This window comes from Lissotriton vulgaris, chromosome 1_1, assembly GCF_964263255.1.
Source record: "Lissotriton vulgaris chromosome 1_1, aLisVul1.2, whole genome shotgun sequence".
Lineage (NCBI taxonomy): Eukaryota > Metazoa > Chordata > Amphibia > Caudata > Salamandridae > Lissotriton > Lissotriton vulgaris.
The window spans coordinates 626,775,080-626,799,611 of NC_141685.1; the positions used below are offsets into that span (position 1 = coordinate 626,775,080).

General features: G+C 42.7%; 1 protein-coding gene across 1 annotated transcript in view; it reads right to left on the minus strand.

The window, feature by feature from the left end:
- The window catches only part of LOC147747587 (vitellogenin-1-like), a 1,134,322-nt gene that overhangs the window by 990,717 nt on the left and 119,073 nt on the right, over positions 1-24,532 (minus strand). The gene's annotated exons all lie outside the window — the stretch shown is intronic.

The window sequence follows — 24,532 nt, forward strand, 5'->3', positions numbered from 1 at the left end:
CACTGTCACTTATATAACTGGTTCCCAAAACATTCTTGCAGATGCTCTTTCACGGTGATATCCTGAAAATCCAGCTGTTCCCCAACAACACATTATAGAGTCACACAGTATTATTGGAACTGTTCAATCATATTTGGATAGGGCTTCGTCTGGCTTTGCAACTTTAACTGCAGATGATTTTGAGAAGGTCATCAATCAACTCCACCAACATAACAAACATTAATATAAGAAAAAGGCATTATTCCTTCCTATAAAAAAGATTAGAATTCTTACAAATGTGCCACAATTCGCCCATTGCAGGCCACTGTGGTTTTAAGACTACTCTTGAATTAATACTCCGATCCTTTTTGTGGCCATCAATTCAAGAGGATATTGAAACCTCTGTGTCCTCATGTCTGACATGTGCCCAAGCTAAAACCCAAAATACTAGACTTATGGGGTTAATTCAACATCTACCCATTTCTCCAGCACCATGGCATACTGTATCCAATGAACGTATCTCTTCATTACCTTTGTCTGCAGAACATCAAGTCATTATGGTGACAGCTGACTCCTTGTGAGAAGTTAGCCTGGTATATAATGTCCTCTAACAAAAGTCAACCATTAAGAAAATGGGGTAACCCATAAGGTATGGACCTGGGCATTTAACGGTATCAAAACAACAATGGTCCTCGACCTATTAATTACACAAGTTGACTTAAATCAATAATTCCAACAATTTTTAAGTAGAGCAACCACAGTCCATCTGCTCTATCGTACTAGAGAAAACTTTTTGTACCACACAAAAAACCTAAACCACCAACAAGAGATTACTTTTGATTTATTAACTCATTCATCATATATCCAAATATTTTTTGAGTTTTTTAGTTCATATTATACACAGTTACTTAATTTCAAAAATTGATAAAAACATAGAGGTTGCCCGAGAAGAAAGATAGTGCAAAAGAAGTGCTCAGGAGTGTGAACGCAAGTGAACGGAAAGGAAACAAAATTAGAGAGTGTAGAGACAACTATTCACATTATTTACAAAACAATAACAAACTTTCAGCTCAATCATATTTGAACCCTGGCCAACTGGTTTGTAGTCTCTTTGAAGGATTTTTTTCAATTTGACGTGTGTCTGAAAATTATTTGGCACTATATACAATTCTTAGGTTGGTCCAAGGGTAATGAGGGGTAATGTCGACGTTTCGACTCGTCTTATGCCCAACCGGTAATTTGAACCTTGGGATTGCGAGTCTTCATCAGGACTGGAGAATGTACGTGGGCAACCAAGGGATAATAATAACCCTAAGGGAGATAAAATTAGGGATTACTAACTTTGGTGGATAGGTTTTAAAACTTATCATGGCCGTAGCCAGAGTGAGGTATATTCTTACCCTTCAATAGGATGAAAAACAAGGGACGTGGTCCTGAATTCCAACTTCCTATTAATACTTCTTATTATGTGGATTCCATTGTTACCACATCTCGATGAGGTTTCCAAATGTCATACAGGCACCATGGTAAAGAATTACCTGCAATTAATTATACCTGTGTAAATGTACTGGATTACCATAAGATTCATCAGAAAAAAGGATTTTAATTCCAAGAGCAATTTACCTTGGAAAATTGGGAAATTCGCAATTTCTCGAAAGCTCCAGTCTTTAAGTCAGGTAGCTTAAAAGGGGGAGACAAAGAATGGTCTCAATAATTATACCCAGCATTGGAACACAGTATCAATATCAAAAAGTCGTAATTTGACACCAAATGGGGTGTCAAACCCATGTTACCTTATCAGCTCATGGGCGTGCCTATTCCTCGGTTCGTGATTCTACAATGGAGGAAGGGAGATGCACTTTCTCGAAAGCTCCAGTCTTTAAGTCAGGTAGCTTAAAAAGGGGGAGACAAAAGATGGTCTCAATAGTCATATCCTACATTGGAATACAACAACATTTGTCAAGAAGACGTAATTTGACAAAAAATCGGGTGTCAAACCCATGTTACCTTGTCTACTCATAGGCGTACCTCTTCCTCAGTTCGTGATTCTACAATGGAGGAAGGGAGAGGCACAGAATTAGATATCTCCCTCAACATAGTGGATAGCCTGGGGATTGGGGGGCTAAAACGGACGTAGTCACAGCGACGTCTTACCTGTCTATCTGTGAGTACAGCCGGTCAACCTCGCCTGCTCCATGGACGCCGTTACTGTCCCGGCGCATGCGTTTGTGATTAAGCCTCGCGTCTCTGCCGGAGCTCGACATAGAGAGCGGACTAATTGTTTTCAAAACGTATTTGAAGAAAACACGCTTAGCCGGCTGGTGATGGCCTTCCAATCAGAATAAAAATTAATTATGCGCACAGAGCAAGTATTTCCCAAAATTATCACACCAATGAATTGATTCTTAAAAATTTTTTAAAAAACGACATATTTGGGTTCTTAATGCATCCTATCTGAGAGATAATCAGACTCTATTTCAATTGATTACTGGTTTTGTGGAGTATTGTCCTAAAACGTCATGCTGTATAGGTCAGTTTACATTAAAGAGACAAACAAGGGACAAATCCCACATCATAGACAGTGCACTGAGTCCAGTACCAGCAAACAGATTAACCATGCATAGAGTCAATTGATAAAAAAGTTCGATGACACTCAGTATGGCTGGATTATCATAGTTATGCATACCATAAAACACACTTTTAAATGGTTAACAGCATGACTAGATACAGTCCGGCCTGTTTCTCAAGGAGCAAGTACATAAATGCATATAACTCAGGAAAAGATCGTCTGATGACACACAGTTTAGCGAAATATCATGGTTATGCATAAAATGAACCACACTTTGATTGATTTGGCAACATGGCTAAATCCATATACAGTCCGGCATATTTCTCAAGGAACAAGTGCATAGGTGCATATAGTGTACCTTGGGGAATGATGTATACATAGACATGCTCCTAAACACATAGTTCTCATATCTCAAGCAGGGATACTTGTCTATTCATTTCCTCAAGTTCGTTAAGCCCCTTGTTGACAGTATTAAGTGTGTATATCCACTTACATTCCTTTCTGTTCAGGGTGTTTTGTAGGTTGCCACCTCGTGGATTTTGAGTTATTTTTTCTATAACCCACCACCTCAAGCTGTTTTCTGAATGTTCAAATCTGCTGAAGTGGTCTACCAGAGGGGCACCCTGAGTTTTACAACGTATTCGGCTCATGTGTTGCAAAATCCTGCATTTTATTTTTTGTGTTGTCTGACCAACGTACAGAAACCCACATGGGCACATAATTGCATAAATGAGCCATGAAGTGTTACAATTGGTATGTTGTAGCAATTTATATGTGCGTTCATTGTGGGTAAAACTCTTACCTTCTATTGTGAGGGGGCAGGCTTTGCAGGAGCCACATTTTCTGTGACCAGTTACCGTTTGTCCATCCCATAGTGTGGATTGGCTCATGGTCTGTTTATTAGGTAACATGGACTGCACAAGGTGGTCACGGATGTTCATGCCTTTGCGGAATGCATGTAGTGGTGGTGGAATTCCCCCTAATTCGGCACTAATCAAATGCCAGTGACGGTTTACACATTTTTTAATAGCATTACTTTTTGTGTTAAACGTCGTCACACAAACCAGACGTTCCTCTTTGGGTTTAGATTTCGTGCAGAGTAAGTGTTCCCGGTGGTTATGCCACGCCCTCTTTCTGGCTTTTTTGAGCAATCTGGTAGGGTAACCACGTTCGCTTAGTCTTGACATCAGAGTGGCTGATTCCTCAAAATAGTCATCTTTTTTAAAACAATTACGACGCAACCTTAGGAATTGCCCGAAAGGCAAGTTATCCCTAAGGTTGCGTGGATGGTGACTGGTGTATCTAAGGAGGGTATTCCTTTCGCTGGTCTTTCTGTGTAAGGTGGTGTACAATCTACCCTCCTCTGTCTTGATTTTAACGTCCAAGAAATTGATAGTCGACGCATTAGAGTCCAAGGTGAACTGTATCGCATTTGAACAATTGTTCACCCAACTGTGGAATTCTGTGAGTTCTGACTGTTGTCCCTGCCAAATCAAGAGAACGTCATCAATATAACGTACCCACAGTAAAATATTACTGTGGTACGGGTTATATTGATTGAGGATATACTTACTTTCGTATTCGCTCATATAGATGATGGCAAGATTTGGGGCAAAGCTAGCCCCCATTGCCACCCCATTGGTTTGAATGTAATAATCATTTTGGAATACGAAGAAATTCTTCTTCATAGCAATTTCAAGAAGTTGGATAATGAATTCCGTGGGTACTCTATGGGGTGCGATTCTTTTGTTAAGTACATGTTCCATGCATGTCAACGCTTCATTCTGTGGAATGTTCGTGTATAATGAGGCGATATCCATCGCAGCTAGTATACACGTAGTCTGATCATATTGAAACCCCTCCACTAATTGGATAGTGTGTGTAGTGTCACGTATATACGTGGGTGTTGCCATTGCTATTGGTTTTAAGAATACGTCCACGTACTTACACAAGGGCTCCAGGAGGGACCCACAGCCTGAGATAATTGGTCTTCCCGGGGGATCCTGTAGCCCTTTGTGCACCTTGGGCAGGGTGTATATCGTTGGAGTTCTCGGGTTCTTGTTGTTGAGAAAGTCATATTCATTTTTGTTAATGATACCCTGATTTAAGGCAACATTGGTTACTTTTTGGATGGACTCACTGATGGATTTAGTAGGGTCACCTTTCAGAAGTACATAATTCCCTGGCTTTTTCAGTTGCGAGAGGATTTCCGATTTGTAGCCCTCAAGGTTTTGGACAACGATTGCCCCGCCTTTGTCGGCGGGCTTTATGACGATGTTCCTATTGTTCTTTAAAGATTGTAGTGCAGTCTTTTCTTCCCGACTTATGTTATACGGGACATATTGTCGAACCGCAAGGGTTTCTTGAACACCCCTCAACACTACTTGTTCATATGCCAATATCTTGTTGTCAATTGAATGTGTCGGTGGATTAAACCTAGAGGGTGGTCGTAATCCACTGCCCGAGAACACGGGATTGTATGGTGTCTTGTGGAAGTAATGTTTAAGGCGTATCTTTCGAAAAAATTGTTGTAATTCGATCCTAATATTAAAGTCATTTGGTCTGCACAAGGTGGTCACGGATGTTCATGCCTTTGCGGAATGCATGTAGTGGTGGTGGAATTCCCCCTAATTCGGCACTAATCAAATGCCAGTGACGGTTTACACATTTTTTAATAGCATTACTTTTTGTGTTAAACGTCGTCACACAAACCAGACGTTCCTCTTTGGGTTTAGATTTCGTGCAGAGTAAGTGTTCCCGGTGGTTATGCCACGCCCTCTTTCTGGCTTTTTTGAGCAATCTGGTAGGGTAACCACGTTCGCTTAGTCTTGACATCAGAGTGGCTGATTCCTCAAAATAGTCATCTTTTTTAAAACAATTACGACGCAACCTTAGGAATTGCCCGAAAGGCAAGTTATCCCTAAGGTTGCGTGGATGGTGACTGGTGTATCTAAGGACATAAAGGCATATGATAAAAAGATTACTTATCCGTACCTCCAAGAAGGATACTTTGAAAAAGATCAACGAGGGGGTTGGTCTAGCAGAGGAAGAGGGGGATACAAGAGATATACGACTTTCTCTGGATCCTCAGCAGAAAGTGGTTCAGATAGTGAGTCAAACCGCTCTGGACCCAGTACCAGTTCAACAACCAACCATCCTCCTCAGAATTACCCTGATCAACAACCTTTTTTAGAAGAGGATCAATGGTGGGGTTCATCTGCGAGAGGCCGCCCCTGGGGGAGACCCAGGGGTTCGAGATCTCGCCCTTGGAACAGAGGCACAGGTCGGGGGAGGAAACAAACCCATTTCCAACAGAACTCCCATGGGGAAATCAACACAAGACAAAAACAGTACAAATGGTGAGGAATACTCCAGATAATCCGATAATCAATATATCGGACTACCAATTGTCCCCTACAGAACAACAGGTTTTGTCAAAAGGACTCTCCTTTGTCCCTACCACCCTACCAAATGACTTTAATATTAGGATCGAATTACAACAATTTTTTCGAAAGATACGCCTTAAACATTACTTCCACAAGACACCATACAATCCCGTGTTCTCGGGCAGTGGATTACGACCACCCTCTAGGTTTAATCCACCGACACATTCAATTGACAACAAGATATTGGCATATGAACAAGTAGTGTTGAGGGATGTTCAAGAAACCCTTGCGGTTCGACAATATGTCCCGTATAACATAAGTCGGGAAGAAAAGACTGCACTACAATCTTTAAAGAACAATAGGAACATCGTCATAAAGCCCGCCGACAAAGGCGGGGCAATCGTTGTCCAAAACCTTGAGGGCTACAAATCGGAAATCCTCTCGCAACTGAAAAAGCCAGGGAATTATGTACTTCTGAAAGGTGACCCTACTAAATCCATCAGTGAGTCCATCCAAAAAGTAACCAATGTTGCCTTAAATCAGGGTATCATTAACAAAAATGAATATGACTTTCTCAACAACAAGAACCCGAGAACTCCAACGATATACACCCTGCCCAAGGTGCACAAAGGGCTACAGGATCCCCCGGGAAGACCAATTATCTCAGGCTGTGGGTCCCTCCTGGAGCCCTTGTGTAAGTACGTGGACGTATTCTTAAAACCAATAGCAATGGCAACACCCACGTATATACGTGACACTACACACACTATCCAATTAGTGGAGGGGTTTCAATATGATCAGACTACGTGTATACTAGCTGCGATGGATATCGCCTCATTATACACGAACATTCCACAGAATGAAGCGTTGACATGCATGGAACATGTACTTAACAAAAGAATCGCACCCCATAGAGTACCCACGGAATTCATTATCCAACTTCTTGAAATTGCTATGAAGAAGAATTTCTTCGTATTCCAAAATGATTATTACATTCAAACCAATGGGGTGGCAATGGGGGCTAGCTTTGCCCCAAATCTTGCCATCATCTATATGAGCGAATACGAAAGTAAGTATATCCTCAATCAATATAACCCGTACCACAGTAATATTTTACTGTGGGTACGTTATATTGATGACGTTCTCTTGATTTGGCAGGGACAACAGTCAGAACTCACAGAATTCCACAGTTGGGTGAACAATTGTTCAAATGCGATACAGTTCACCGTGGACTCTAATGCGTCGACTATCAATTTCTTGGACCTTAAAATCAAGACAGAGGAGGGTAGATTGTACACCACCTTACACAGAAAGACCAGCGAAAGGAATACCCTCCTTAGATACACCAGTCACCATCCACGCAACCTTAGGGATAACTTGCCTTTCGGGCAATTCCTAAGGTTGCGTCGTAATTGTTTTAAAAAAGATGACTATTTTGAGGAATCAGCCACTCTGATGTCAAGACTAAGCGAACGTGGTTACCCTACCAGATTGCTCAAAAAAGCCAGAAAGAGGGCGTGGCATAACCACCGGGAACACTTACTCTGCACGAAATCTAAACCCAAAGAGGAACGTCTGGTTTGTGTGACAACGTTTAACACAAAAAGTAATGCTATTAAAAAATGTGTAAACCGTCACTGGCATTTGATTAGTGCCGAATTAGGGGGAATTCCACCACCACTACATGCATTCCGCAAAGGCATGAACATCCGTGACCACCTTGTGCAGTCCATGTTACCTAATAAACAGACCATGAGCCAATCCACACTATGGGATGGACAAACGGTAACTGGTCACAGAAAATGTGGCTCCTGCAAAGCCTGCCCCCTCACAATAGAAGGTAAGAGTTTTACCCACAATGAACGCACATATAAATTGCTACAACATACCAATTGTAACACTTCATGGCTCATTTATGCAATTATGTGCCCATGTGGGTTTCTGTACGTTGGTCAGACAACACAAAAAATAAAATGCAGGATTTTGCAACACATGAGCCGAATACGTTGTAAAACTCAGGGTGCCCCTCTGGTAGACCACTTCAGCAGATTTGAACATTCAGAAAACAGCTTGAGGTGGTGGGTTATAGAAAAAATAACTCAAAATCCACGAGGTGGCAACCTACAAAACACCCTGAACAGAAGGGAATGTAAGTGGATATACACACTTAATACTGTCAACAAGGGGCTTAACGAACTTGAGGAAATGAATAGACAAGTATCCCTGCTTGAGATATGAGAACTATGTGTTTAGGAGCATGTCTATGTATACATCATTCCCCAAGGTACACTATATGCACCTATGCACTTGTTCCTTGAGAAATATGCCGGACTGTATATGGATTTAGCCATGTTGCCAAATCAATCAAAGTGTGGTTCATTATATGCATAACCATGATATTTCGCTAAACTGTGTGTCATCAGACGATCTTTTCCTGAGTTATATGCATTTATGTACTTGCTCCTTGAGAAACAGGCCGGACTGTATCTAGTCATGCTGTTAACCATTTAAAAGTGTGTTTTATGGTATGCATAACTATGATAATCCAGCCATACTGAGTGTCATCGAACTTTTTTATCAATTGACTCTATGCATGGTTAATCTGTTTGCTGGTACTGGACTCAGTGCACTGTCTATGATGTGGGATTTGTCCCTTGTTTGTCTCTTTAATGTAAACTGACCTATACAGCATGACGTTTTAGGACAATACTCCACAAAACCAGTAATCAATTGAAATAGAGTCTGATTATCTCTCAGATAGGATGCATTAAGAACCCAAATATGTCGTTTTTTAAAAAAATTTTAAGAATCAATTCATTGGTGTGATAATTTTGGGAAATACTTGCTCTGTGCGCATAATTAATTTTTATTCTGATTGGAAGGCCATCACCAGCCGGCTAAGCGTGTTTTCTTCAAATACGTTTTGAAAACAATTAGTCCGCTCTCTATGTCGAGCTCCGGCAGAGACGCGAGGCTTAATCACAAACGCATGCGCCGGGACAGTAACGGCGTCCATGGAGCAGGCGAGGTTGACCGGCTGTACTCACAGATAGACAGGTAAGACGTCGCTGTGACTACGTCCGTTTTAGCCCCCCAATCCCCAGGCTATCCACTATGTTGAGGGAGATATCTAATTCTGTGCCTCTCCCTTCCTCCATTGTAGAATCACGAACTGAGGAAGAGGTACGCCTATGAGTAGACAAGGTAACATGGGTTTGACACCCGATTTTTTGTCAAATTACGTCTTCTTGACAAATGTTGTTGTATTCCAATGTAGGATATGACTATTGAGACCATCTTTTGTCTCCCCCTTTTTAAGCTACCTGACTTAAAGACTGGAGCTTTCGAGAAAGTGCCTCTCCCTTCCTCCATTGTAGAATCACGAACCGAGGAATAGGCACGCCCATGAGCTGATAAGGTAACATGGGTTTGACACCCCATTTGGTGTCAAATTACGACTTTTTGACAAATGATACTGTGTTCCAATGCTGGGTATAATTATTGAGACCATTCTTTGTCTCCCCCTTTTAAGCTACCTGACTTAAAGACTGGAGCTTTCGAGAAATTGCGAATTTCCCAATTTTCCAAGGTAAATTGCTCTTGGAATTAAAATCCTTTTTTCTGATGAATCTTATGGTAATCCAGTACATTTACACAGGTATAATTAATTGCAGGTAATTCTTTACCAAGGTGCCTGTATGACATTTGGAAACCTCATCGAGATGTGGTAACAATGGAATCCACATAATAAGAAGTATTAATAGGAAGTTGGAATTCAGGACCACGTCCCTTGTTTTTCATCCTATTGAAGGGTAAGAATATACCTCACTCTGGCTACGGCCATGATAAGTTTTAAAACCTATCCACCAAAGTTAGTAATCCCTAATTTTATCTCCCTTAGGGTTATTATTATCCCTTGGTTGCCCACGTACATTCTCCAGTCCTGATGAAGACTCGCAATCCCAAGGTTCAAATTACCGGTTGGGCATAAGACGAGTCGAAACGTCGACATTACCCCTCATTACCCTTGGACCAACCTAAGAATTGTATATAGTGCCAAATAATTTTCAGACACACGTCAAATTGAAAAAAATCCTTCAAAGAGACTACAAACCAGTTGGCCAGGGTTCAAATATGATTGAGCTGAAAGTTTGTTATTGTTTTGTAAATAATGTGAATAGTTGTCTCTACACTCTCTAATTTTGTTTCCTTTCCGTTCACTTGCGTTCACACTCCTGAGCACTTCTTTTGCACTATCTTTCTTCTCGGGCAACCTCTATGTTTTTATCAATTTTTGAAATTAAGTAACTGTGTATAATATGAACTAAAAAACTCAAAAAATATTTGGATATATGATGAATGAGTTAATAAATCAAAAGTAATCTCTTGTTGGTGGTTTAGGTTTTTTGTGTGGTACAAAAAGTTTTCTCTAGTACGATAGAGCAGATGGACTGTGGTTGCTCTACTTAAAAATTGTTGGAATTATTGATTTAAGTCAACTTGTGTAATTAATAGGTCGAGGACCATTGTTGTTTTGATACCTCTAACAAAAGTCGGCACCTTGCACCAGTCCAAACAACCCTTAGGGTGATTTAAGAGGTCAAAGATAACCTTAGAAAGCTATCCAAGTGGTAGGGTATAGAGAGCAGCCTTCAGGCGTAGCGTTGAAGGAATGTTAAGCAGCTTGTTTTACCAGAATGCAACCTTATTGTATTGGTTAAATGAAAGGAAAAGCAGACAGTAGTTATAGAAATATGTATTTATTATTATAACACACCTTAAATTCCTCACAGTATCTGCGAATTGAGGATAAACACAAAGCACACAATAGTGTAGCACAGAAACAATCGTAAGTAGTACTAATACACAGTGGGCTCCAGGGGGAGACCAAACCATATATAAAATAGTGGAATAAGAACCACACCTCAAGTTAAGACAGTCTCTAGAGGTTGTAGAATTGCTGAGACCCCAAGGAACCACCCAAGGTGAATAAGGAGGGAACCCCCAGAGGATGGGTACCGTGTGAAAACACGACCATGTGCTGTGTACAATTCAATGTGAGAGTCGCGGTTGCAGTTTTAAAGTTTAAAGATGCTTCCCAGTGGATTACAAACAAACTATTTAAAACATTGATGGTTGGAGAGTCACCCGAGCCTTGGATACTGAAGTACCAGAGTCACCTATCCCAGGGAAGCTGGGTGCATAGGGCTGAACTGGTGTGGGAAACTGTTGTCGTTCTCAAGTGGAGTCTTCAAAGAAATACCATTGCTGGAAAGAAGAAAAGTGTCTGGTGGAACCCGCAGGTGGATTTGTGATGGAAGGAATCTGAAAGCAGAGGGGACAGAGTCTGGGTCACTCAGGAGTGACCAGGAGCACGGTAGACGAATACTCACCAATGTTGGGTGCTTCATGTGTGAAGAGGGAGACATTGACCCTGCAACCAGGGGGACCAGGAGATCTTGAGTACAACCAGGAGCGGGATGCAAGCTGCCCAACAATGGATGTCGAGTGCTGAGGGGTCGGTGTCCGGCAGGAGCACCAACAAGCCTTGGTAGCGTCAACCAGCAAAGAAGGTCGAGTAAGGTCATGGTCTGGCCCAGCAAGGACCAGGAGACTCACCATATAAAGGGAGTCAGGGTAGGCCTGGAGCAACCAGGGGAACCCAAGAAAAACAGTGTGTTCCCTCAAATGGACCCACATGCCGGAGGCACAGGAGTCGCAAGGGGACCTCTAGCTGTTTCACAAAGGAACAGCTTGCAAGGCATAAAGTGCAAGGAGACCAAAGTCCTTTGTAGAAATGTGCACAGATGTTAGGACTATTGATAGCCCAATGCACTGAGTTGGGGAATACCAACAAACATATGCATGTGCAAAAGTAGGCGGTACACAGGGGTTCAGGTTAATCGGTCCCCACGAGGAATACTGGCCTCAGACTTTGTGAGAGGGCAGCTCAACCTCAGGGAGCATAGGACCTCACCTCCTGTGTTGCTGGAGCCATCGGAGTCCACAAGAGCTCAGGATCAGCAGACCAATCAGTTGCATTATGGTGCCTGCGAATGCAGGGAGTGACTCCTTCACTCCAAGGGAGATAACTCCAGTTGTCCTTGATGCTCCACAGGTCCAACACAGAGCCTGTATGGTGCACAAGCACAGACAATGCTTTGGACAGAGAAGGAGATGAAGTCGGACCCAGTCAAAGTCAAGCGAAGTCCGGAGTGTCCAGACAGTCAATGGTCAGTGGTTTTTTGATCAGAATCTTGTCCACGTCAAACCTAGGGTCCTACAGTCAGGTAAGACCTAAGTACCCACGGGAGAGGGATGGACAGATTCAGGAGACCCTCACAGGGGAGGGTCAAGACAGTGGGGAGGATACTCCCCTGCCCTTTGTACAGTTTCATGCCAGAGCAGGAGCCAACGGCTCCCAGGACTGGTTTGAACTGGACTATGCACAGGGACACTAAATGTGCCCCCGTGCAGACTTTCAGGTACTTTTGAAATTCACCCACCCAGCCCCAATTATTATTATTATTATTATCACTTAACATTTCTAGAGCGCATAGCTACCCAGGGGAATCCCAGCGCTGGTGGAATAGGAGTAGAATGGATGGATGGTATACAGCCTAATATTTTGATAATAGCCATGTTTTCAGATGCTTGCGGAAAGTGAGGAGATGAGTCTCAGTGCGTATCTTCAAGGGTAGGTTGTTCTACAGCTTGGCCATGCTGTAAGAGAAGGAACTGCCCCCGCTCCGAGGTCTAAGAATTCTCGGCACCACAGCCAAGCTCATGCTAGAGGAGCGGAGCGATCTTCTGTGTTGGTAAAATGTAATAAGGGAGTTAAAGATGGTGGGGCCTTTTCCATCAAGGTTTTGTGGTCTATGCAAAGTGCTTTAGATTTCACTCTTTCCAGAATCAGTAGCCAGTGAATGTCTTTCATACAAGGCTTTGCAGGTTGTGTTCCTGACACTCTAAGCAGCATCCTTGCCGCACAATTCTGGGCGACTTGGAGTTTCCTAATAGTGGCTTTGGGCGCTCCCAGGTACAAGGAGTTACCATAGTCCAGGCACAAAGGAACCAAGGCCTGGACTATCGTTCTCCTTGCTCCACTGGGGAGAAGAGGAAACATTTTTCTCAGCATTCTCATAATGCCAAAACATGTACCTGCCACTTCCACCGCTTACTGTTCAAGTTTAAGTGATTTTTCAAGCCACACTCCCAAGCTTTTGATCTTGGGCTTTGGGGTTAGCGCTTGTCCTAGGCATGTGGGCCATTGTAGTCTAAATTCAGTGTTGGGTAGATTGCCCAGATACATGATTTCCGATTTATCTCCATTGAGGCTAAGGCATGAGTTTCGTATCCAATATACCACCTTCTCCAAGCATGATTCTAGGTCGGAGGGGGCATTATGCGGGTGCTTTAGGGGTCATTCACGTAGGTGATGATTTTTATCCCAAAAGGGAGGACAATGTCTGCTAATGGCCTCATGTAAACTTTAAATAAGTTAGGAGTCAGGAATGATCACAAAGGTACTCCATACCTAAGAGGTCGACAGTTTGAGGTGGCTTCTCCTGAAAAGACTTTGAAGGTTCTTCCAGTGAGATATGATTGAATCCATGCTATGGCGATCCCCTGCTACTCCTACCTTCCAGAAGCGGGTCAGAAGGATGTCAAACTTGATGGTGTCAAATGCTCGCTTAGGTCAAGGAGGATAATGGCAACTGCCCCTCCCTGATCCATGCTCTTCTTGGCTTCCTCCCCCACCGAGATCAGAGCTGCCTCAGTGCCCAACTGGGGTCCGAATCCAGTCTGAGTATCGTGTAAGAGATTATGGGCTTCTAGAAAAGTTGAAAGGCTAGAATTTACATGTTTTTCCAGGATCTTGCAGATCATAGGTACTAGAGATATGGGTCTGTAGTTACTCAGAACTTCTGGATCATGGGTCAGTTTCTTTAGGAGCGGTCTTCTCATTGCGTGTTTCTATGGGCGGGGGAGAACCTGGCCATTAATAATGGAGAGATTTAACACTTCCATTATGGGTGGTAACACCATCTCTTTGACCCTATCCAACTCATAGGGGGTTGCCGGGTCACAAGTTGAACCCGATTTTATCTGGCAAAAGATTTTTGTGAGCGTTGCTAGATCTAAGGGAGGAAGTTCTCCAGTGTATGCTCCTTATTTTTTGGACTCTATTAATCTCATACGAGTCAGTAAAAGGAGTTGGAACAGAGATGTCACCAGGCAAAGTTGAGGTAAGGAAGGTGTTTTAGATTGTTTGAATTTTTTCTTGGTAATAGTCCGCAATTTTGTTACACGGATCAGAAGAGAGGTTGGTTTCCGGTATTGGCAGTTCAAGTCTGGTCTTTGCTATTTTGACATTTTACCTGGGGTTGTTTGCAGCTGAGGTTTTTTTTCCCTCATAGTAGGATGCCTGGGCTTTTTTTTAATTTTGGCTTGATAGGTTCTTATGGCCTTTCTATAATCCATTTTGCTTCTCTCGCTATAATCCTTTCTCCATTTTCTTTCCTGGTGTTTACAAGTCTGTTTAAGTGATCTAAGCTGGGGCGAGTACCATGGAGTTGTCCTTTCTCTCCCCCTATGGGCCATTTCTTTTACTGGGATCCCTAAATACAGTGCTCTGCTGATTCGATTCAGTTCTATAATTTTTCTGCAGCTTCTGTGAGTTTTCTACTCTCCAATACCTTAGCCCACGCCTCAGTGGACAATTTAGCCCATGGGCGGTCTTGGTTTCTAAGTGGAACCGTTGTAGTGGACTTTTTAAGCTAATGGGTATCAGAGAGTGGTCCAACCAAGGCAGGGAAATTGGGGTCAACATATTGTTGTTGGAGAACACTGGGTCGAGTGTGTGGCCTTTGATGCGCGTAGGGCCTACCACTCTTTGCTCTATATATATGGCAGCTAAGTCTTGGGACAATTCAACTGCTTCAGTGTCGTTTTGATCATCAAAGTGTAGATTGAAATCACCCAATAATGTGCAGTTGCTGCTAGAGCTGACTAATGTTGCAGCCACTTCTGACAGGGAACCCCGCCTTTCCCGGTTGGTGATATATCAGTACCCCTGCAAAGGAGCATGTTACTGAGAGTGCAATGAAAAAAATAAGGTTTTCACAGTCAGCTACAAGGTTGGGCTCAACCCTGCAGGCATAGGACTCTTTAAATAATATTGCTATCCCTCCCCCTTTTTTATTAATAATCTCACAGTCTCTTCACTGAATAATGTATCCTGGTGGAAGGGTTTGAATCACCTCTGGGGTAGACTCCCTTTGAAGCCAGGTGTCTGTTAAAAACAGAACATCTGGTCGCACTTCTGTGAGGAGGGTATTTATTTCTACTGAATGTTTCTGTAATGACCTCTAATTAAGTGCAAACATTTTGTACGTCTTGTGGTCGGTGTCAGTGTTTTGCTGACGGATCTCGGCCGGGTGGAACCGAAATGTGCAGTGTGCACATGCCATATCGCAGTTATCTGGGTTCATTGACTGCTGGTATTTCTCATTGCTTCTCTGTCTTAGTTCTGTCAATTGTGCAGATGAATAGACCAGGGATGCTGTATCTGATATAGCAGGGGTCCTGGTCATGGTCGAACGTGGAAGTGCGCAGACGGTCTTGCCTTAGGCACGCCTTCAGCACGCCAGCGGTGCATCTGCTGCGAGTCCGGCTTTGCATCTAATTAAATATGCTGCCACCGGAAGTGAGAGCCTGGTCACCGGAAGCAGGGCTGACGCTACTGCTCTGTGAGGTGAAGAACGCCCACTCCCTCCGTTCATCCGGGACACCCCGCGACAGACCAGGGAGCACAGAAGGAATTTCCCAAGCAGACCAGGGCATCAAAGGGACAGGTAAACAACTAGCAAGTGTGCAAGACAGCAGTTTAAAAAAGGTACAGAAGATTACAAACTCACCAGTTTATAAGATGAATCAAACAGCAAGAGTCTAAAAACAACCATTAAAAATTAGCACAATTTCACAAACAGTGCAAGTGCAAGGCTTTTACCAGCGTAAATTTTAAATTGACCAGCACCTCCATCATACTCCTAACCGCTCCGTATCAGACTTTGCATACACTAAATCCTGTCTGGGAGGTGTTCACACCTCCCTGTGACTGGATGCCAATTGTCCTGCCTTCCCCTGCTTGAGCTTGGCTCAGCAGCAGGAGGGCAGAAATGTGTGTCTGATTGGCAGCAACTATTTTGTGCTGTCCGGGTCGAGAAGGCTGGTACCGGGAAGAGCAGGGACCCCACAATGCTCACTTCAGAAGATTGGCTTTGTACCTCCCACACCCTTAACCTGTGTGCTGTTCCAATCCTTGTAAACATTGTTATCTTGCGCTTGGTCATGCCGCGGTTTGGACACTAATCTTTAAGCGCCAGGACACCCATTGGGTAAGAGTGCGCTCTATAAATGGCAATAACATTAACATTAGCATTGCGTTTGATACCAAAGACAACATGTTTTGTAGCAGCCGTTTTAGAGATAGCATTTTATGCGATCATATAATGCACCTCTACCTATATGTCTGGCTGCGTCACCGACAACCCGGGAGAATGGTCTCAGTAGGCTGCAAGGGTGCTCTGCTCATGCAGGGGCACTCTCCCATGTAAAACCCAGAAGCATGCCTTCCCGATTGTTAAGGCCTGCTTGAGGGGTAACTGATAGTTTTTAAGTGTAGTGACCTATAGATATAGTAAACCTATATCTAAAGTAATTTTTGCATGCACCATCTTACGCAGGCTGCATTGACCGGCCTGTAGTTCCATTTTGCATGGCCTCTCATGGGTGGCATAACATATGCTTCAGCCCATGGGACACCTCTGGGGTACCAAAGCCCTGGGTACATGTGTACCATATATTAGGGACTGACAAGGGTGCCCCAGTATCCAATCTGGAGTGTACCTAAGTACATGGCATAACATTTTAGGGAGAAAGCAGATAGACTGGGGTCCTGATTAGAAGGATCTAGTCAAGAACAGTGTAACATCAAGCAAGAAGTGGGGGTAACCATAAGAAGCAGATCCTACTTTACTGCCCTCCTTTTCCAAGATGGCACATTTTGCTGCTCTGAAGAAACTGCCCAATTCAAGGGAGCTGGGTAAGATCTTCACACAGGAGATCTTTAGTCTACATGGTCTTCCACAGATCATTATATCTGACTGGGATCCTCAATACATATCCTAGTTCTGGAGACAATTCTGCAAGTCTCTTCACATTGATGTAGCACTCTCTTCTGTATTTCATCCTCAGACTAATGGTCAAACCGAACACCTTAACCAAGTTTTGGAACAAAATTACAGTTAATTTTGCAATGTTACCCAGCGTGACTTGACTAGTTACTTGCTACTCACAGAATTCGGTCCATATTGCCTCCAAGGACCACCCCCTTTTTCAGCCTATATGAATATCATCCAAGAACATATCCTTTTGCTTCACAAGAATCCACTTCTGTTCCAGTAGCTTCCTCTTTTACCCATCATCTCCGAGTAGTCAGGCAACAGATACATACTAACTTACAAGACACCAAAAAGAAAAGAAAACAGTCCTCTGACCTCCTTTGATTTCAGTCTCCCTCGTACCAGGTGAATTATAACGTTTGGCTCTCCTCTAAATATTTGCCCCAACACCTGTCTCTGCACAAACTATGCTTTTATGGTCCTGTAATAGTTATCCAAATAGTGAATCCTAAGTCTTTTCAACTACAATTGCTTCGTTCCTGGAAAGTGCATCCTGTATTCCTTGTTTACAAGTTAAACCCTACATCACCGACCCCTATAAAAGGGTCTGTTCTAGGCTTCCTTCAGTTTTGGTTAATGATGTTCCTAAGTATGAGGTACAGGAAATCTGTGACTCGTTTTTTTGGAAACCATTTACAATTCCTGATCCATTGGAAAGGTTATCCTCCCAGTGACAGATCTTGGGAGATGCTGACTCATTCCCCAGTCTAGTCCATCAATTTTGGGGGGTTTCGGGGGACCTACTGTTACACTGTGGGCAATTGCTGAGCCTGCAACATCCTCCTCTACACTGTGTGCCGTTATTTAGCACAAGGTGCCTCGCATGCTTCTCGGGTGGCATTGCGGTCTTCTGCGGTGGCCCGCTATTGTTATTAAAACATCATGGGTACGTCCCACAACACACCGCAATACAGCGGCTTATAATAATCAGGACACTTTGCAGTTCCTGTTCGTGGACTGCGACCTCCTGTAAAACTAATACTGAGCACTAGGGGGCATATTACCAACAACTAGCGATATTTATTACTATGTTGGCTTAGCGGCAATATTTTTATCGCCGAGCTGCGGCGATTTTTATCGCTTAGGAACCTTGCTATTATCAAGGTTTATCTCCTAAGCGCTAAAAATCGGCCGAAATGCATGAATATCGCTGAAAAGTCCGAGATATTCATGCATTACCAAGCTAATGCTCTTAGGCATGTTATCCACCTACCATTGGATAACATGGCTAAGAACTGCTCAGGGGCAGGTGTTAGCTTATGGAGATAATCGCGCTTAGCGCGATTATCTCCAAAAGTTGGTAATAGGAGATAGCGATGTTAGCGACTGTTTCCAGTCGCTAACATCTTGGCATGCCCACTTTGCATGTCATTAGTGATAAATATCACTGACATTCAAAGCGGGGCCCAAGATGGTTGCTATCTCCTACTAGCTGTTGCTAACTGGTGTTAGCGACAGCTAGGTAATAGGGAGATAATGTTATCTCCGCTTTCTTGGCTTTTAAAGCCAAAAAAGCGGAGATAAACCCCCTTGATAATATGCCCTTGTATTCCTTACCTCTGATCAGGTGAACACATATAGTAATATTCAGGCAGTCATTCTCTTGCATGGGGGGGGTCATCCTCTTGCTGTTCTTCTTCCCATCATTCAACAGTCTTGCTCCAAGAAGGCTTTAGGAAGTGTTTTTATTACACCATTCTAAGATGGCGACCATTCCTATCTTTTTCATCACGTTTTCCCTACCCAAGATGGAGACTGCTTTTTTTTCTGTGACTGGTTGCTAGTCAACTGACTAGAGGCGTTGTTCACAGAAAAGATTTCTCCCAAAGGTTTTTTCAAAAGCGTTTTTGGATTATTGGCATATTTATTCAACTTGACAGTATTATATTAATATACATTTGTAGATTCAAACGTATCATGAGTTTTACAAATGCTCAATAATTCATCATACATGAACCTCAAACAAAAAAATATTGTTTGTTCACAGTGATCAAAACATATTGATAATCAATAATAATAAACAGATGGCAGTTCCTTCAAAGGAATTCAAATGATGCCTGATACAATTGGGGACATAGTTGTCCCTTCCTCTAGGGCCAATCTACATAGAAAATGTGGAAAGCATGCTGTTACTGCCTTTTGTTGGCTCAATCTATCCAATAATCACATGCCTTCTTCGTCGCACTTGCTAAGTACGATGTCTTTCAATTCAGGCAACCATGCACTTTGTGAAACAAACATAACCTCTTGTGTTTAGTGGTGTATTATGTTTTATCACTCTGTTGTGCCTGCATGTGTAAAATAAGTGATGCCCTAAGAAATATAAAATACCTCCAAGACAAGGTTGCTATAGCACCTGTCCTTAATGCACTATTTATCTCTGAAAACGAAAGAACAAAGCATTAGAAACTCGTACTTCATATCACGCAGATTTCCGTAAACACATAAATTACTATATTCGTATATGGTGCTTACCTCGGATTGCACTATAAACTTCCTGGAATGCACTGGATCAAATGTTGAATATCAATCTTGCTGTAGTGTAATCACATAAAAACCGGAACATCAGAACTCCGTGGTGTCTATGAACAAGACTATCTAACTTCATACACTGACTCAATCTGTTTTCCGCAGTATGCATGAAACGTAAACTCCCTAAAACTTGCTTACCTATCGCATTTGTGTCCTACGCCGCCATATTTTCATCTGTATCCTGAATGCTAACTGTTACCGGATGCAATATAGTCACGCTTAACAATATATAAAAGGGACTAGAAGCGGCTTACAAACCAACGGCGCCATCTTAGAAAGGTGATAGTAATTGAAATTCTATCACATTGCTGCAGTGAACTTAAATGGTACTTCTAAATTATATGCATAAAACTCAATAACCTTCATTTGCTTAAAGGCTCGCCACACTCTATTCAACTCGAACAACTAATGACAAACAACTTTTACCATGTTATTAATCACCGTTTAAATAGATACTCAATAAAGTTTTCCAAATCTAAACAAGTTCCCGTCCGTCTAAACCGGTTGAAGCCCAACTGTCCAATGATCTGCTACTGCATTTAAAAAATTCAAACCACTTATTGAATGCATGCCCATAACAATGTATGAGCCATACACCCTAAGTTAAGTTCAATGTTTAGCACTATTACCAATAACCGATCAGAGAAAACTATACCGGGTTGTACTCAAGAATGTATCTCTAGGCTTCTGTGTTGTATGCTAGTGGCAAATCCCTTCCCAAAGTGTCAGTGAGGTGATAATAATGTAATCATTGAGGCTGCCTCAACATTATGGATGGTATGTTCTTACAATACAATGTGACAACTTAGACTACTGTAGGGATAGACATCAAGTCAACACTGAATGACTTATGTTAGGCTAAGGAATCTCATTTTTCCAATGCAACTATATGTAGCATTAATTAATAATCTTGTACTTGAGCATCAGAGAAAACAACTCATGTCCAATCGGTCATTAGGACCTCTTGGTAACATGCTATCAAACTCTTTGATCCAGTATACTTCTCTTTGCAGTCACCTTTTATCCATCTCAAATTGTAATGATACCTTTTCAATGATTTGGAAACGTAGTTGTGATATTGTATGTTTGGCTTCACCCCACTGTGTTGCTATGTTTGTAGTGTTGCTTCTATTTCTAATTTTACTTGGATGTTCTGTTATTCTTATTTGAATTTAACATTGAGCTTTGCCGACATATGCTTTGCCGGAAGGACATTTAATACAGGAGATGACATTACTGGTGTTGCAATCACTTGTGTGTCTCAGCTGAATCTTTTTCCCTGTTGAACGTTGCTTTGTGGTCTAGCCAAGATGGTTCGGAAATTGCCGCCTCTAGTATGGGTGTGTAATGGTTTTTGATGGAAGGTACAGTTGAACTGAGGTTCATTCTCTAACAGTTCCCATCGTGTGTTGATGATTCTTTTTATAGCCAGTCGACTGGTTGTATATTTTAACACAAGTACCCATTCTGGTGTTATCCTCTCGGTTCTTCTGGATAAATTGCTCCTTTCGGTCTTTGGCTTGTACTCTGTCAATACTATTCTGTATCACAGATTTAAAATATCCTCTGTCAATATACCGTTGTTTATATTCAGCTATCTTCTGTGAGCAGGTATTCAGTTCTGAACAAATCCTTTTAATCCTTAAGAATTGGGAATATGGTAAAATTCTTATTAAATTCCTATGGTGAAAGCTTGAGAATGCTAGAGCATTATTCCGGTCAGTCAGCCTGGTGTAAATTTGTGTGTTGAAACTGGTGCCATGTTGTGTTTTGGTAATTAACACGTTTAACGAATGGATGCTTCTGGTATCAATTGTTTGCGTAAACTGGATCCTCGGGTTGAACCTGTTAAGTGTGCTGATCATTTCCTCCAAAGCCATCCTCGTGTCTGACCATATGATGAAAATGTCATCAATATACCCACAGTATAGTTTAATTTTAGTCCACTATTGATCTTGTTTCATGATGTACTGGTGTTCAAACTGCGCCATGAAGGTATTAGCAGACGCAGGGGCCCCTGCAAAGCCCATAGATGTTAGTCATGTGTGCATAAAGCTCTTCTTGCCAGGAAATTTAACTATGATGTAAACAAAAGTGGAGTAATTGTAATATGAAGACCTTCTCAGTGCCAATATCTTCAATTTTTAATAACGCCCACTCAATTGCTTCCAATCCTGCTTGGTGTGGTATTGATGTATATAAAGCTGTCATGTCAATGGTGCAGAACATCCAATCCTCTTGAAACTGTGCATGAAGTTGTTGCAATTTTTGTAAAAAATGTGTAGTGTCCTTGAGATAAGATTGCCAATTTTGTGCAAATTTCTGAAGGTAATGATCCAAAAATCTACCTATCGGATCGAACAGCGACCCACATCCCGACACAATAGGTCGGCATAGGGAATTTTCCAAACTCTTGTGAATTTTTGGTATCATATACAAATTTGGTTGTCTGGGATTATTTGTTGTGAGGGAAGTTTTAGTCTGGACATCAATCCATGTTCTAAGGCATTCTGGAGAATATCCTCTAGAATCCCTTGTAGTTGTGGTGTTGGATCACAAGATAACGGTAGATAAGTTTGGATATCTCTAACTCGCGGATTCACTTTGGTGTGGTAAAAAGCAGTGTCCATCACAACAATAGCGCCGCCTTTGTCAGGTGGTTGTAAGGTGATGTCCTGATCATTTGCTATTGACTTGATATCTCTGTGGTCCAGTTGACTCAAATTGGTACCTCTGTTGGTGTCTAGGTTCAATTTTTTAATGTGTTTGTGAATCATGATTTCAAAAGTGTCCAACATTTAATGTGAAGTAGGTGCCTGATATGTACCTTTGGGTATAAACAGTGAGGGACACTGCTTTTTACCACACCAAAGTGAATCAGCAAGTTAGAGATATCCAAACTTATCTACTGTTATCTTGTGATCCAACTTCATATAACTTCTGCTTATTTTCTGTGACATAATTTCCTGTCTATTGGTACATAAGGGTCCAAATCCTTTAATTTCCTTGCGTTCAAACACTCCCTGTTCTCGCTTCTGTTAGCGCTTTCTGCACCTTTCAAAATGCAGTGTGCGCTACAAAATTTGTTTTATTTATTTAATTGTTTGCTTACCTCTGATCATCCATATTCCGGTGTTTACTACCCCCCACCCCGCCTTCCCGCCAAACGGAACTCCCGTAACGGGCAGCTAGAGCAAGCAGACAGACGCGGATGTTTAAGAGTTGAAGCGCAGCTGGTCTTGGAGTCCCTGGGTGATCTCCCCTCAACAAGCTGGGGGAGTAGCAAGCCAGTAGTCTTAGTCACAGGCAGAAGTCTTGCAGAGTTTTTCCTCCTCGCACAGCCCAACTGCCTGCTAGACCATTGACAATTTTGGGGTCTCAAGCTCCTCTTGCTAAGGTCCAATCCCAGACAACAAATGTGATTCAGAGTCTGAGTCTTTGAAGAGTAAATTGGGGGTCTGATTCCTTTCTCCTGCCCTGCCCTTCCTCCAGAAAGCAGTCTGTCACACCCGGAGTGACTCGAAATCAGATAGCCCCCCAATACAGGCCATGGATGTGACTAGAGGTTCAGACCTGGATGTCAGACACAGTGATGTGTGTACCAAAAGGTTTTACCGGGCCCAAGCTCTACTCTTTATGATTCTTCTATCCACCACATCACATTCCAGAGATGTGTCCATGCCTTTTTCTAGTGGCTTATCTCTGAATCAAAGAGCACCCTTTGAAGTATACTGGAGAGCCTGGCTCTACCTTACTCCAGTGTGCCCCACCCAGCTTACAGGAATACAGAAATCCACAAATCTGTCTGGGGTATTCCTCTACCTTTTTTTTTTCAAATGAGTGATCCTCTGGGCTTTACTCCAGTTACACAGGCCACACCATCGGACTCTCCTGGGCCGACCATCATTGTGTACATCACGTCTTCACCATGCCCACCGTACACCACCACCCCACTCGCAGCTGGATCAAGGCTACCGAAGTACGACTCGTCAACTCCCTCAGCACCACCACTCCGCCAATGCCTAGAGAATATGATACCGCAGTGTGCCACCACCACCGATGGACCTCAAACTGCGCCAAAACCCGGGCACCCCTCAAGTACGGCACTGCATCAGCACCTCACGTCTGCATGATGGCAGGTGTAAGGGTGACACAGTGCCACAGGGATAGGCTGGCTCCATGCATTGCGGGAGTTGCATCATGGTTGTGACACAACTGCAGCAATGCGTGACTTTAGCGCGGAAAGATACGTCAGGAATCCAGACGTATCTGTCAATACTTGCATCATGGAGCGATGTCCATTGAATACAGCGCATCCGTGGTGTCGCAAGCAGGGGGTAGTAAAAAGTGCTGCAACGCTGTCTTGTTGCAGCGCTGCAACACTTTTAATGAGTGAGGACGAGGAATGTGCACTATCTTATTGATGGTGCGCACTCCTGCTCTGTAGTTTTGTCGCAGGACAGGGTAACAACATTGCTTGCAGCGCTGTCCAGCATCAAAACCTGCTGAAATTAGGCCCAAAGGATTATCTCAATTTTTTAGATCTGCTATTTTCTGGTCTTAAAAACTGCCTCTAACTGCAGTTAGAGGCAGTTTTTTTTGTCCTCCTACCTTCAAGAATTCCCTTGTACATATCGCAAGGTGCGGTTAGCGGCTGTTTTTGCACAGGAATGCCTACCTTTCATGTCATTATCGCTAACAGAAGTGGCGATCTTTTATATGGACGTTTTCACCAGAAACTGCCCAAAACCGTCAGAAAACTGCCGCTAATGCGGCGTTAACTCCTTGTACATATGCCCCTATGTTTCTATCTGATTCAG